Source organism: Urocitellus parryii, chromosome 10, assembly GCF_045843805.1.
Source record: "Urocitellus parryii isolate mUroPar1 chromosome 10, mUroPar1.hap1, whole genome shotgun sequence".
Taxonomy (NCBI): domain Eukaryota; kingdom Metazoa; phylum Chordata; class Mammalia; order Rodentia; family Sciuridae; genus Urocitellus; species Urocitellus parryii.
In genome coordinates, this window is record NC_135540.1 from 78,421,587 (window position 1) to 78,435,934 (window position 14,348).

The 14,348-nt window shown below is 37.9% G+C and overlaps 1 protein-coding gene across 4 annotated transcripts in view; it reads left to right on the plus strand.

The window, feature by feature from the left end:
• The first annotated feature begins 826 nt into the window (after window positions 1-826).
• Klhl8 (kelch like family member 8) overlaps window positions 827-14,348 on the plus strand; it is a 45,560-nt gene continuing 32,038 nt past the window's right edge. Inside the window, exon 1 of one of the 4 annotated variants that reach the window (XM_077803181.1) lies at window positions 827-1,034. The gene's annotated coding sequence lies outside the window, so the exon portion shown is untranslated. The remainder of the gene's footprint in view (window positions 1,035-14,348) is intronic. The other 3 variants (XM_077803178.1, XM_077803180.1, XM_077803179.1) reach the window with 3 other exon arrangements.

Sequence of the window (14,348 nt, forward strand, 5' to 3'; positions counted from 1 at the left end):
ATGTGAAAAGAAAAAGCAGTATTTTTCTAGAGTGAAATTTCAAATTCAAATCGTCCTTTGGGGGGTTTTTACATATGCTGCAAAATGTGTGTGTTTCTAGAAAACTCAATGCAAAGTTATGTGTTAACACTGATAAATGTCCTGGGATTAAATTTATCATGAAATAAATTTCTAGGATTGTGAAACATGAGGTTGTTCTGTCCTTCTAAAAATTGTTTTTAGAATGTCCTTCTAAAAATTGTTTGCTTTCTTGATCCCCCCTCGACAATCCACTTAATTGAAAAACATTTCAACATCGGTTTTTTTTTTTTTTTTTTTTTTTACACTTAATGGTTTTAGCTAGTGCTTAATTCAGTCAACTGCTTCCTTAGACTTATAAACTGTGGTTATTATTTACAAACATAAGCTGTTTTGTATATCCTTTGAGAAAATGTGTGAAAGTGAGATAGAAGTATAAGCAACAAGCCTTTTTACCCTTCTCATTTTTAAAGACATATCTCCTAAGAACATTCATATCGTGCAGGAAGGAATTTGTTAGACACATAAAAAAATCAAATTTTCTACTGCCATGGAAGAGAAGCAGTGGGTAACTGCGGCGGTACTGACTCAGTGTCCTACCTAAGGACCTGTCTGGGGCACGTCCCCTGGGCCCAGGGATGCTTTCCCCCGCAGGGCGTCAGCGCCGGCCTCCAGCAGCGCGTGGCCGCGGTCGGGGGGACCCAGCCGCAGTGGCCAGGATGCGGGGATGGACTCCGCGAGGGGTAACCGAAAACCACACTTCCCAGCGTGCCGCGCGCAGCCCTCGGCGCCCCGCCCCGCCGGCCGCGGCTCTTAAAGGCTGAGGCGAGAGGACGCCAGACGCCGGCTGGGGCTCCGCGGGGCCGCGCAGGAGAGGCGCGCGTCCGCTGAGTGCTCGGGCGGGACTGGAGCACGCCGCCCGGGGCGGCCTGGAGGCGCCGAGGCTCCGGAGCCGGGTGTTGTGGCTGCAGCCTCGGCGGTATTGGGAAGACCAGAGTGGAGGAACGACGACTGAGGTAACCGACTCGCGGCTTCCCTCACGCCCCTCTTCCTCCGTGCGATGCCTCCGCTTACTCCGAGCGCTCCCCCCAACGCAGCCTTTAGTCGTCACGCAGCTCGAAACTCGAGCCCTCAAGCAGCAACCAAAACTCCACAGCTGAGAGGGCTTGGGGCCCGAGCGGCGAGAACTCCCGCTTCTATTGCTTCCCGGTGCTGCTTCTGTCGCCCTCGTTGGCGGGAGGAAGGGGATCCTGCTGTTCTCCTCTGGGGAACCCCAGCCTCTGGTTTGGTCAGCCTCGCGGGGGGCTTCTTTCCTTTCCTTCGTAGAAGAGAGGGCAGGCAGGTGCTTTGCGGGTCCAGGGCCGGGGCAGGCGCGGGGTTAGCGGCCTGCGGGGGTGGGCGAGAGGGGGCGGGTTGGGGCCACGCCGCGCGGGGACTTGCAGTCCACCTGGGTAGCCCGGGACTCGCCGGCCACCCGGTGTTCGCCGCGCGACCCGGTGCGGGGTCGTCGCCACCGGTTGGCAATTTGCCTTCAGAAGGTGCCGGCTCCAGCGCTAGGGGTATCTTCTCCGTCGCGGTGGTGCAGACCCTATGGAAGAGCGCCTCCTGGTGTGACACCTGAAACTGCAGGCTGCTTCAAAGCACGTCACGGCTGCTTGTTGTTTGACTCCCAGGGATGACAGCTCTTTATCCCTCAGGTCTGGGTGTATAATTAGCTTGCTGGTTTCTTGAGGGAGAGCGACTTCTCCACCTAGTTTGTATTTACTAACCTGAGCCTCGTCCTTACTGGACTTGCATAGTCCTAGCGTCTCGGGTTTGGAAAGCTTTATATATTGTTTCTTTTGTCAGTGTTTATTTCTGATTTTTATGGGAAAGACTTTGCAGTATTTCTTTTAAAATGTTTTGATTGCATTTCTTTAGGTTTGGGCTCTTCCCTTAAGCTAATATTACAACTAACTTCAGGAAAATACTTTGGGGAAAAGTCCTTCGAACCAGGTTGATAAATATTTTATCTGTTGGATGCGCTTTTCCCCCTTTGCATTGTCTTTCTCCTATATAAATTGATAATTGCTTGACTCTTGTGTTCATCATCTTTGCTCTCTTCCTCCTTCTCCTCGGTATCCTGCTTCTGCCACAGGGTGGGTACACTTGGGTAAGCTGCTTTTATTGCTGGTGCCTGGAAAGTTGTTCGGAGTTAGTTTTGGCATTAGCTACTGCTTTTCTTCCTACTGCCTCCTGTCACCTTTAGTTTGTCAGTCAATCTGAATGACCCACTTAAAACTTGTTGTCACTTTATACATTACCTTTAAAATACTAAATGATGTAAACTTAAATATAAAAAGAAATCTCAAGATGCAGTATTTAACTCTACACACTTATCATCATTTTCATTTTTTGTGCAGTGCTTGGGATGGACCCTAGGGCCTGTGCATGCTAGAGAAGTGCTCTTCCCACTGAGCTACATCTCTAGCCCTAATTTTTACATTTAAGGCTACTAATTCTTTTTAGCAATTGATTAACATATTGATACTGGTTTTTAAATATATTTTGTAATAATTGCGAATTCTGTAATAGAAAACTCAATTCACAGTCAGAAATTCAAATAAAATTTTTCAAGAGGAATGTGGGTGGCTAGGGTTTGGTCCCTAGCACTGAAAAAAAAAAAAATGAGGGGTAGATAAATTTTGATCCACCACCCTTTTTAAAATTACATTTTATTTTTAGAGCAGTTATAAGTTCACAGCAAAGTTGAGCAGAAATTATAATTTCCCATATGCCTACTGCCACCACAGAAACAACTTTTCCCTAAGTCAGAAGCCCTTATCAGTTGTAACATTTGTTACAATTGATGAACTTATATTGACATATTATTATCTTCTAAAGTCCATTACATTGGGTTCACTCTGGGTGTTAGACTTTCTGTGGGTTTTGACAAATGACTTTTGTGTTTTATCAAGAACTTTTGAGAGATGTAGAGAACTAAAATGGGTATTGCCATTTAACAAAAGATTAAAGGAGGGCCTGGGTTATAGCTTAGTGGTGGAGTGCTGGTGTGAGGCACTGAATTTGATCCTCAGCACCACATAAATAAATAAATAAATAAATAAATAAATAAATGTATTGTGTCCATCTACAACTTAAAAAAAAAAAAAAAAAGATTAAAGAAGGCTAGGGTTGTAGCTCAGTAGAGCAACCCAGAGGCCCTGTGTTAACCCCCCGACACTGTAATTAAAAATAAATAAATAAAGTATTTTAATGTCTTAATTTCAAATAGCTTCCATGTTTTAAAAATCACTTTTGATTTCTTATTTTGAATTTTCAACACAGAATCATTTATTTTTGTATATTAAGAAGTGTGGGGGGTGGGGTGCTGGGACTATAGCTCAGTGGCAGAATGCTTGCCTGGCACGGGAGAGGCACTGGGTTCAATCCTCAGCACTACATATAAATAAGTAAAAAAATAAAGGTCTATTGACAATTTAAAAAATATTTTTAAAAAAGTCTGGGAGTGATATTGGTCAAATGATATTGTTAGGTTGTGTGCATGTATGAATATGTAACTACAAATCCCATCATTATGTACAACTAACTGTAATGCACCAATTAAAAATGTGTGTGTGGGGGGGCGTAGTAGCCAAGTATGTTACTGAGCATGACTATAATCCCAGCTACTCAGGAGGTTCAGGCAAAAGGATCACAAGTTGAAGGCAAACAGGGCAATTTAGTGAGATCTTCTCTCAAAATAAAATTTAAAAGTAGGGTTGAAGGTGTCTCTCAGAGATAGAGCACTTGCCTAGAGTACAAGAATTCCTGGATTTGATCCCCATCAAACAAAAAATCCTAAAAAGATGAGGGAAAGGAAATGTTTCATGGAATAATAAAATGTCATTTTTCAGTGCTAAAACTCACTAGCACAATAATCTTTTTAAAAAATTAGGCCTTGTGGATATACAAAATGGTGAGATTCATGTGATATATTTTCTCTCTCTCTCTCTCTCTCTCTCTCTCTCTCTCTCTCTCTCACACACACACACACACACACACACACACACACACACACACACACACACGAAATTTAGGTCAGATTTATTCCCTTATCCCTGTCCCTCCTCCTTTCCCTTTGAATCCTCTTTACTCCCCTTATCTTTTTTTCTATTTTGATGGATCATCCCCCTTTCTTATTTTGGATTAGCTTCTGCATATCAGATAAAACATTTGGGCTTTGACTTTCTGGGTCTTTTTTTTTTTGTATTTAGTATGGTGCTCTTCAGTTCCATCCATTTACTAACAAATTATGACTAATACTCTATTGTATATGTTTACCACATTTTCTTTATCTGTTCATCTGTTGAAGGGACGTTGTTTGGTTCCTTAGCTTGGCTATTGTGAGTTGTGTTGCTATAAACATTGCTGTGGGTGCATCCCTATAGTATGCTGATTTTAGGTCTTTTGGTCTAGCTGGGTCATGTGGTTCCATCTTAGTTTTTTGAGGAATCTCCATACTAGCATAATAATACTTTCTGGGAAAAAAATGTGTTTTATGTTAACCAGTGAAGCAAGAGGAAATCAAATATTTTAAATTTATTAACTTTTGTTTACTCATGTCAAGATATGTCTACAATAAAATATGATCCATTAGATTTTTTTTAAAGTCTATTTTCTCTATTCTGAGGGGCTTTACTGGAAATGTTGATACAACCGGTTACCAGTGTGGAGTGTTCTGCTTCCTCACATGTTGAAGTATAATGTTCCTGAAGCACATGAGGCAAGCATATAAAGCAGGATTTATTTAAAAAGGGGTAAAAAGCTCAAGCTTGCAATAAAGACTCTTGTGTGATTGCTTCGGATTCGGCTTCTGCAGCTCTATTAGGGTCCCATGAATCTGGCATTACACTTTTATCCTGCTTGTGATGGGGGATGCAAGTGGGTTTGCAAAAAGGAAATAGTGGAAAACGTGGGCCATTGGGACAGGGGAAGAGTGATCCAGGTCATAAAGGTCTAGGGTGAATTGATTAGCACCTCCCTATCTGCTTGGGAGCTGCTTCATTAATAGTTCTTTAGGATGGGCCGGGACATTGGGAACCTTAACATTTCAATCTCCCAGGTGTAGTTTCTGATTTCCCAGACTCAGATTGGACTCTATTTTCTTTATTAGACTCCATGTCAGACCCAATTTATCAGGTGATTATTTCACTGTTTGGGTTAAGGCTGTCATACCCCAATCATTTCTCACACATGCATTGTCTCACACATGAGCTTTTGGGGGCCACCTCACATCCAAAACTGTGCCCAGGTTTTATCAATTTTGAGTAGAGCTACTATAAATTTTTATATTCAAGTTTTTGTGCAAACCTAAATTTTCATTTAAGTTAATTGCCAAGAGTCTGATTTTTTAAAAAATGGATGTTCACCCTCTTATTCTAATATCATTTGTTGAAAGAATTCTTTACCCCATTGAATTTGCTTAGGACTTTGTCAAAAATCAGTTAGCCATATTTCATTAGGTCTATTTCAGAATTTTCCCTTCTGAGTAATTGATATATCTCTGCTTATCAGTCTTGTCTTTTTTAAAAAAATAAGCTTTTTTAATTTTAAAATAGTTTGTTCCTCTATGCTAGGAAAGTGTTCTACAACTGAGCTACACCCCCAGCCCATATTTTAGAATGATTTTAGAATTAGAGAAAAATTGTGAAGCTAGCACAGAGAATTGCCATTTACCCCCTCAACTACTTTTCTCCTAGTATTAACATTTTACGTTAGATGATACATTTGTACCAATTAAGGAGCTAATACTAATGCATTTTTATTAACTAAAGGCCGCTTTTTAATTTATATATGACAGCTGAATGCATTACAATTCTTACTACACATAGAGCACAATTTTTCATATCTCTGCTTGTATACAGAGTATATTCAAAACAATTCATGTCTTCATACATGTACTTTGAATAATAATGACCATCACATTCCACCATCATTTCTAATCCCATTCCATTCCCCTCCAACCTGTCTGCCCTATCTAGAGTTTGTCTATTCCTCCCCTGCTCCCTTTCCCTATCCCACTATGAATCATCCTCCTTATATCAGAGAAAACTTTTGGCATTTGGTTTTCTGGGATTGACTAACTTCATTTAGCATTATCTTCTCTATCTCCATCCATTTACCTGCAAATGCCATGATTTTATTCTCTTTTATTGCTGAGTAATATTCCATTGTGTGTGTGTGTGTGTATGTGTATATATATATATATATATATATATATATATATATATATATATATCACATTTTTTTTTTAATCCATCCATCTATTGAAAGGCATCTGGGTTGGTTCTACAGTTTAGCTATTGTGAATTGTGCTGCTATAAACATTGATGTGGCTGTGTCTCTGGAGTATGCTGTTTTTAAGTTAGTTGTCATTTCTCTTTGGATTCCTCTTGACTCTCAATAATCAGATTTTCCCTTGTTTTTCATCACCTTGTCAGATATTTTATAGAGTGCCTCTTAAGTGGGATTTGTCTGATTTTTTTCTCATGATTAGACTGCAGTTATGCACTTTGCAGAGGTAGATACCATAGAGATAAAATGCCATTCTCATCACATTATATTAAATCAAGGCTACATATTGTCAGTGTGACATACTAATGTTAATGCTAACCTTAATCACTTGTCTGTGGTAGTGCTTGTCAAGTTTCTTCACTATAAAGTTAGTCTTTTTTTTTTTGCTTCTTTTCATACTGTATTCCTTAGAAGAATGTCATAATATGCAGACCACATCTCAAGTGTTAAGTATCTACATAATTTACTTAGAATCCTGCTTTTTCTCCCTGTGATGCTATGAATTAAATCCAGGTCCTCATTCATGTCAGGCCAGTGTTCTACTACTGAGCTACACCCTTGAGATTCTTTTTCATGGGAAATTTGTTCTTTCCTATTTATTTACTAATTCCATCATTTATTTATACCAGTATGGCATGGACTAAATTATATTTCTCTTATACTTTGGTAACCCAATACTATTACATTTATGTTGCTGAAGGCATATATGTTGTTTTAAAATCAGGTGTGATTTCTTACATTTTATTCTGTTTTAAAATTATTATTTATTTATTTATACCAGGGATTGAACCCAGGGGTGCTTAACCACTGAAACACACCCTCAGCCCTTTTTAAAAATTTATTTATCTATTTATTTATTTGTTGTAGTTGGACACAATACCTTTATTTATTTATTTATTTATATGTAGTGCTGATGATAAAACCCAGGGCCTCTCACATGCGACGTTGTGAACCACAACCCCAGCCCCTATATTTTGTTTTTAGACAGGGTTTGTGTTGCTTAGAGCCTCACTAAGTTGCTGGGGCTGGTTTTGAACTCTCTATTCTCCTTTCTTAGCCTCCTGAGATACTGGAATTATAGGCGTGCACCACCTTGCCCAGCTTAAAATTGTTTTATGTATTTTGGTTACTTTCTATTGTAAATTTTAGACTTAGCTCATCTATATCTAAGAAAAAATTTTTTGTGTGATTTTGATTGTAATTGTTTTAAATCAGAACTTCAGTTTTCAGAAAATTAACGTTTATTATGTTTTCTAATAGGCTATGAACCTGTAGATGTCCATTTATTTAGTTTTCTCTGATTTGTTTTAACAATACTTTTCAACATACAGGTTCTATATGTCTTGTTAGATTTATATCTGTATGTTTTATTTTCTTGAACCACTAGAAATGGTGAATTTTTAAATTTCAGTTTTCAATTATGCAATTTAAGCATATAGAAATATAATAGTTTTGTATGTTTTCCTTGTATTTTATGACCTATCTAAATTTATTAGTTCTCTTGTGTTCCTTGGGAATGTTTTACATAGATAATTATGTCTACAAAAAGGTACAATTTTAATTCTTTCCAATGTGTGCTTTTTTCTTCTTTTTATGCATTGTTGACTGGAGAGATCTTACATTTTTTATGTGGTATTTTTCTTCTTCAATATGTTGTTATCAGTGTGTTGTTATAGTGGTGTAGTTATGGTTGTTATGGGTTTAATATGCTGTGAATAGATGTTATTTATTTTTAATATTGAAGCAGCCATGCAGTCTTAGGATAAACTCTCTTTGATAAGATAAGATCTACTTGGTTATTGTGATAATTGTCGATATTCTGCTGAATTGTATTTGCTAGTATTTTTAATACTTTGTTTATCTCTTTAGTAGAGGTAACATCATATAGTTTTTTGTATGCATAGGTTTCAAAGCTGCAAATGACATGATTTTATGGCTAAATAATACTTCATTATGTATATGTACCACATTTTCTTTGTCCACTCAACTGTTGATGGGCACCTTGGCTGGTTCCTTATCTTAGGTATTGAGAATAGTGCAGTTATCTCTTTGGTATATTGACTTCATTTCCTTTAGGTGTATACTCAGACGTGGAATAGCTGGATTATATGATTGAATCTACTTTCCTTTTTTTTAACTTAAAAAATTTATTTTTAGTTATTTGGGAACCTCCATACTGTCCTTCATAATGGATCCACTCACTACATTTCCACCATTTTCTCCATGCCTTTGCTAGCATATTATTTTTTGTATTTTTGATAATAGCTCTTACAATTGGGGTGAGGGAATATCTCATTATGCTTTTTCCCCCCTTCTTTATTTCATTGTAGTTTTGATTTTCGTTTTCCTGATGGCTAGTGAACATTTTTTCTTTATTTGTTGTCCATCTATATTCTTTTTTTTTTATTGTTGATAGACCTTTATTTTATTATATGTGGTGCTGAGAATCGAACCCAGTGCCTCACACATATCAGGTAAGTGCACTACTGCTGAGCCACACTCATAGCCACTCTATCTGTATTCTTTAGAGAATTGTCTGCTTAGATCATTTTCTATTTTTAATTGAATTATTTGGGTTTTTCTTGTTAAACATTTTTTATATTCCTTATATGTTCTGGTTTTCCTTTTTCTTTTTTTGGCAGGGTGGGTGGTTGCTGGAGATTGAACTCAGGAGTACTTGGCTACTAAACCACATCCCCAGCCCTATTTTATATTTTACTTAGAGACAGGGTCTCATTGAGTTGTTCAGCACCTTGCCTTTGCTGAGGCTGGCTTCAAATTCAAGATCCTCCTGTCTCATCCTCCTTAGCCGCTGGGATTACAGGCATGCACCACTGCTCCCGGCTCTATATTCTAGATATTAATATTAACCCTTCCTCAGATGAATAGTTACCAAATATCTTCACCCATTTTGTACGTAGTGTCTTCACTCTGTTGAGTGTTTTAGGTCTTATAGTTAGGTCTTTGATCAATTTTGAATTGACTTTTTTAAAGTTTTGTAGTCCTAGGAATTGAACACATTGGTGTGTACCATTGAGTTGTGTCTCCTGCCAATAATAATAATAATAATAATAATTATTATTATTATTATTATTTAATTAATAATAAGACAGGATCTTGCTCAGTAGCCCAGGCAGACCTTGAACTTGAAGTCTTCTTGCCTCAGCCTCCTGAGTAGCTGGGAATAAAGTGTGTAGCATCATGCCCAACTTAAGTTCACTTTTGTACAAGGTGAGAGATAGGGGTCAAATTTTAGTCTTCTATGTATGGATATCCATTATTGAAGAGGCTGGCGTTTCTCCGGCACGTTTTTGTCACTTTTGTAAAGAAGCAGTTGGCTATAGGGGTGTGTGTGTGTGTGTGTGTTTTGGAATCTCTGTTCTGTTGGCCCCTGTGTCTAATTTTATGCTAATGTATTGTTTGGGTTACTATGGTTCTGTAGTATACCTCTTTCTAATCAGGTATTGTGATTCCTTCAGTTTTGTTCTTTTTGCTTAAGATTATTTTGACTATTTAGGGTCTTTTTGCTTCCATATGAATTTTAGGATTATTTTTTCTGGTTGTATGAAGAATGTCATGGGTATTTAATGGGCATTGTATAAAATATTAACTATTTACCACCCCATGAACGTGGAAGGTCTTTCCATCTTTTTGTGTCTTTAATTTGTTTCATCAGTGTTTTGTGATTTTCATTGTAGAGATCTTTCACTTCTTTGGTTAAGTTTATTCATGTATGTATATGTGTGTGTATGTGTATCTTTATACAGAGACCCGTATATATGTATATATATTTTATACGTAATAATTTAGATATATAAATAATAATTTATAAGATAAAATAACTTACATATAAATATAAAAATACAATATATATGCATATATACATATATGTATATACAAATATGTTAGCTATTATAAGTAGGATTGCTTTCATGATTTCTTTCTTAGCAAATTCATTTTGAAAAGCTACTGATTTTGTTTTCCTCTTTGTTGGAGATTTAAATCCAGAGCCTTGCACATGCTAGGCAAGCATTCTACCATTGAGCTACATTCCCAGCCAAACCTACAGATTTTTGTATGTTGATTTTTTTATCCTGCTACTTAACTGAACTGTTAGTTCTAATAATTTTTTGGTGAACTCTTTTTAGATTTTTCTGGGATAGTTTGACTTCTTCATCTACTATTGGATTACCTTTTGTTTCTGTACTTGGGTAATTGCTTTGTCTAAAACTTTCGGTACTATATTGAATAATAGTGGTGAGAGAGTGGACACCCTTGTTTTCATCTTGATCTTAGAGGAAATGTTTTCAGCTTTTCCCCATAAAGTATGATGTTGGCTATGGGTTTGCCATATACAGCTGCGCGCGTGTGTGTGTGTGTGTGTGTGTGTGTGTGTGTGTGTGTGAGAGAGAGAGAGAGAGAGAGAGAGAGAGAGAGAGAGAGAGAGAGATACATACATACATACTGGGGACTTAACCCAGGGCCTCATAGATGCCACTCAAGCACTCTACCATTGATCTGCATTCATAGCCCACTATACAATCCTTCCATATCTAATTGTTCAGGTCTTTTAGCATGAAGGGATGTTGAATTTTATCAAATGCTTTCTTGGCTTCTATCAAGGTTTTTATTCTTCATTCTGTTGAAGTGGTGTATTATGTTTATTGATTTGCAATGTTGAACCATCCTTGTGTCTCAGGTATTATGATTTGTATTTTCAATGTTTCTCAAAGGATCATGTATTGAAGGCTTGGCTCCCAGTTGACAATGTTGTTGGGAAGTAATAGAAACTTTAATAGATGGAGCCTCGTTCCTTGGAAGAGGTGGGTCATTGAGGGCATGCCTTTGAAGGGTATATTTTGTCCCTGGATACTTCCTCTCTCTTTGTTTCCTGCTAGGATGGAATGAACAACCTTCTCTGCCACATACTTCCACTACCATGATATTCTTTGTTTCAGGTCCAAGACAAGGAGCCAGCTAAACTTGTACAGAAATCTTTGAAACTGTGAGCCAAAATAAATCTTTTCTCTTTAATTTGATTTTCTTAAGTGTTTTGTTAAAGTGATGGAAAGCTGACTAACTGGAATAAAACAAACTTGGTCATGGTAAATGGTATTTTTGATGTGCTGTTGAATTCTATTTGCTGGTGTTTTATTGAGTTTTTTCATCTGTGTTGCTCAGAAGTATTATTCTGTAATTGTTTGTTTTGTTTTTTGGTTATGTCCTTGTCTGATTTTGGTAATTGGGTAATGCTGTCCCTTAAATAATGAGTTTGGAAGTATGTTCTCTCTGAATTCCATGGAATAGTTTGAGAAAAATTAGCGTTAGTTTTTCTTTATAGTCTTTGGTAAAATTCATCAGCAAAGTCATCTGGTCCTGCATTGCTTTTCTTTGTTGGGAGACTTTTTGTGTGTGTGATGCTGGGGCTTGAATCCAGTGTCTCATATACACATGAATGTCAGGCAAGCAAGTGTTCTACCACTGAACTACACTCCTAGTCCCCAGACATAACAGTGTTTGTTTTGTAACAATACTATTGTTGGGTATATAAATCAAATAGTCATTATATCCTCTTTTAAAATTGATCCCCTGACCATTATGAAGTGACTTACCATTTATATTGAAGTTTATTCTGTCAGTTATCAGATATCAATATAACTATTCTACCATTTGCTTCAGATATTACCTTTCCATTCTTTTAATCAGTATCTTTACTAGAAATTTGTTTCTTATAGGAAGCATATTTTTTAATCCATTTAGCCAGTCTGTATCTTTTGTGTATGTGTGTGTGGTACTGGAGACTGAACCCAAGTCTTAGTACATGCTACACTAATGCTTTATCACTGAGCTGCATCCCCAAGCTCTTAATTTTGAAGCAGAAATGTGAACTTTAAATACTTGTTATTAGTTGATGGCTATTAGAATATCTATGAATGCCTTTGTCAGATAAAATATTAGACCTAACACATGTTTTAGTTAGTTAGGGCCTTAGCTTTTCATCAATGCACCAAAATACACAGTATGAACAACTTAGAGGAGGAAGAGTTTATTTTGGCTCATAGCTTCAGAGGTTCAGCCTGTGTTGGCAGACTCCATTCCTGTGGACCTGAGGTGAGGCAGAACATCATGACAGAAGGGCATGGCAGAGGAAAGCTGCTTTTGGCATCCAGGAAGGAGAGAGAGAGGGAGGGGGAGGGGGAGGGGGAGGGAGAGGGAGAGGGAGAGGGAGGATGCGCGCAGGCAGAGCCAGGGGAACAAGATATAATTCCCAAGAGCATGTCCCACTAATCTACCTCCTTCAGCCATGACACACCTGCCTAGTTAACCACCTAGTTTATCCATTCAAATTACTAATAGATCAAATTAATTAATCTACTGATTAGTTTATAGCTCCCATAATTGAATCATTTAATCTGAACATTCTGGCATTTTCACATGACCTTTTGGGGTGGATACCTCATATCCAAACCATAGCTTTACATCACTGTAATAAAATACCCAAGAGGATCCACTTATAAGAGGAAATATATGTTTCGACTCATAGTTTTATCTGTGGTTCACTTGGTCCTGTTGCTTTTGGGCCTGTGAAGAGGCAGTTAATCATGGTGAAAGAGCATAATAGAGGAAGCCCTTCACCTCATGGTAGCCCGGAAGCAAAAAGGGAGAAAGGAAGGACTGGGGTCCTGATATCCATTTTAAGAGCATGCCCCAAGTAACCTAACTTCCTCCCAGTAGGGACCCACCTTTGAAAGGTTTCATCACTTCTCAGTAGTGCCACAGGCTGTTGGCCAAGTCTTTAAGGGCCTTTGGGTAAACATTCAAGATCCAAACTGTAGCACTATCTATGGTGTGTAAAAAATTACATAAAACTTAGTGTGACTTAATGCACAATTAATATCTCCAACTTTCTGTGGGCCAGCATTCTTGGTATAGTTTAGTTGTTTTTTATGCTTAGTGTTTCATAAATCTGCAGTGAAGTGTTAGGCTGCATTTCCATGTTGATGCTCAACTATGGGAAAATCTTCTTTGACACTCATTCCAGTCATTGGTAGAATTTATTTCTTCAGAGCTGAATGAATGAGTCCTTAACTTTTTACTAAGGTAGAGGCCTCCTTCAGGTCCTGGGAATGCCTGTAGTTTACTGCTTATATGGCTCTCCACATAGTAGTTCGCTTTTTGAGGCCTGCCAGAGAGCCTCTCACTCCAGTCTACTCATACAGCTATTATATAATGTAGTATAACTGTTATGGTTTGGTTATGAGGTATCTCCCCAAAAGCTTATGTAACAATGCAGGAATGTTCAGAGGTGAAATGATCAGATTATCAAAGCTATAACCTAATCAATGGGTTGATCCACTTGAAGGATTAATAATTTGAATGGATTACTAGGTAATAATTGTAGGCAGGTGAGATATAGCTGGAAGTAGTAGATCACTGGGGGGGTGTGTCCTGGAAATTTTATTTTGTCCCTAGTGCTTTTCTCTCTTTTCCTACTCCCTCTCTCTTTCTTGGCTGCCATGAACAGAGCCACTTTTCTCTGTTACACTCTTCTGTCATTATGTTCTGCCACTTCTTGGGCCTACAGCAATGGAGTTGGCCCACCAAGGACTGAACCTGCGAACCCAAAGTAAACCTTTCCTCCTCTAAGTTGTTCTTGTCAGGTATTTCAGACACAGCAGTGAAAAGGTGACTAACACAATAATTAAGAGCATGATATTTCATCACTTTCCCATATTCCACTAATTAGAAGCAAGTCATAGGTTCTTTCTGCATGCAGCAGGATTACATGAAGACATGACTCATTGGGGTCTACCACAAAAACTTTAAGAACTACAGTTTGTAATTTAGCATAGACCATTTTGGTTTCTTCAAAAGCTGGAAATTGAGAGATTAACAATAAAGAAGCTGATGCAACTAACGTTTTGGTTAAAGTATTTATAATTTTCTGAAGTTTCTTAATATCTAAAGTTTTCCACTCTAATAATATCAATATT